Genomic DNA, 2049 nt, shown 5'->3' with positions numbered 1-2049 from the left:
GAAACCCCCAACCCAAGCGAGCCCCGTGCTTTGTCCTTCAGTCGTGCCCCACGTTTCAGTAGCGCTTTCTGTTTCCGTTTTCAGGCTCAGATCCTAACGCGGTGTGAAAAGCTCCAGGGCAAACTGCAAGAGCTGCTGAGTTGGGTCTGCGATACCACGCAAGTGCTGGACAGCAGCGATCATCGCAACGCAAGGGATGCTAACGGCTTGAACCGCAGCCTTCGACGTTACACGGTAACCATAGCAATGCCTCTAATCCCCACAGATAAAGTTGTGATCTCCTGCAGGGCAGGGATGCTTTGAATTCGTTCTCCTCCTGGGTTCTCCCAGCATTGTCAATTATTGCTCGTGGGAGTGCTGGGCTTCTGGCCTCTCTTTCAGGGCTCAGGTTCTCCGAGCTGACGAGCAGTGAAGCAGGGCGTGGAGAAAGGGAGCAGAGCTTTGACTCGTTGTTTCAGCAATGATTAAAACCGACTGGTACCGTTCAGCCCTTCTAAGATGGCAGGCCGGTGTGCACAAATATGAAGCATGGGATCCTCTCGCTGGGCTCTCTGGAGTCTTTAGCAGTTGACACTGTTTCTTTACCACCTCTTGGCTGTGACACTTCAGCTGTGGGCAGTCCAGCTTTTCCTCTTGGCCCACCAAGCTATAGCTCCTGAGACCCGAGTGTTGGGAGGAGGTAGAGTGAAAACTTCCCGTGGACCGAACTATTGGAGTATGGGCTAGAACCTCTTATTTCTGTAACTGGGGGCGTCTTCAGAGCCGTGCAAATACTCCGAGAAAAACTGGGTTTGTTGAAACACTCACGATAAGGTTGGGTTTTTCTAAAGCTCTTGGGAGACCTGGAATCATTCGGGTTAGGAGGAGAGTCAGGAAGTAGCACTTGTCAGTCCATCACGTATGGACATACAGCGCCCCATGGGGAGACCTCCTGGCTGGACCACCTCTGCTGCTGCACTGAAGCATCCTGTTTGTTCCTGGGTCTTGTTCAAAGCCAACCATTTAAGAAATGGCACGCAGATGAGGAGCTGTTTCACAAACAGCTTTTTTTTCTTTTTATCTCTCTCTTCCCCTTCCATTTAGGAGTTAAAACAGCCCCTGGCTGACAATAAATCTCAACTGGATGCCATCGCCTTCGACATCCAGTTCTTTATCTCCGAGCACGCCCAGGACTTGACACCTCAACAAAGCCGGCAGCTGCTGAGACTGCTCAATGAGCTGCAGAAGGCTTTCCGGGAGCTGTCGGAGCGTGTGGCAGCTCAGGTGGAGGTCCTGCAGGTCTGTCTCCATCAAGCGGAGCAGACGGATCAGGTGAAAGTCGCGGGGCGGGGGCAGCTCGGCTGCAGTTTGCTAACAGAGTTGTTTTCAGCCTGGAGCGTGTGCGGTGAAACGCCTCGTGCTCTGCTCTTGGACTCTGCCTGCATGTTGTTGTCAGGATTTATAACTTCACCCTGCACGTCGTAAGCTCCTTCAAGAGGCTTGAGTCCTCCTCCTCCACAATTCCCAGCTTTCACAGGCATGAGCTCATGCTTTCCCTTTGACAGCATTCAGAACCAGGGAGCTCCCAGCGGGCTCCTCGTAGAAGTTGGCCAGTCCCTTTGGCGGTCAGCTGTGGGCAAGTGACCAGGTTGAGCTGAGATCACAAGTGCTTTTGGTTTTAATGGCTCTAGCCTAGTCCCCATGAGGTCCGTCGGAGAAGATAGCTGCCCAGATTGGCGCTGCTCACCACCAGTGAGAGCCCGTGCTGTTCCTTTCCCACCTTCTTTGCATAATTCGCATGTGGCAGACACGAGAGAAACAGCTGTTTCGATGCTACCTGCCTGTAGAAGCACACAGCACCCACGCCGACTAAATCCCTCGGGTCTCTGCTGTGTTCCTGCAGCCCACATAACTGCATGCACCCCCCCTTCACTCGAGACGGTATTCATGTTTGTATTAACCGTTGCTCTCAATAATGCTCGGCTTCTCCCATCATTGTGTGTGTATTAACCGGTTTGCTTTGCTTTTTCAGATTCAGTGTGCACCCACCCTAACCCAGGAAGATCTCGC

General features: G+C 52.8%; 1 protein-coding gene across 1 annotated transcript in view; it reads left to right on the top strand.

The window, feature by feature from the left end:
* Positions 1 to 2049, top strand: part of MACF1 (microtubule-actin crosslinking factor 1) — a 223459-nt gene that overhangs the window by 127975 nt on the left and 93435 nt on the right. The window lies entirely within an intron of this gene.

This window comes from Alligator sinensis, unplaced genomic scaffold (genome assembly GCF_000455745.1).
Source record: "Alligator sinensis unplaced genomic scaffold, ASM45574v1 scaffold337_1, whole genome shotgun sequence".
NCBI classification, from domain to species: domain Eukaryota; kingdom Metazoa; phylum Chordata; order Crocodylia; family Alligatoridae; genus Alligator; species Alligator sinensis.
The sequence above is the reverse complement of the archived record's forward strand: the minus strand, read 5'-3'. Positions and strand labels throughout refer to the sequence as shown.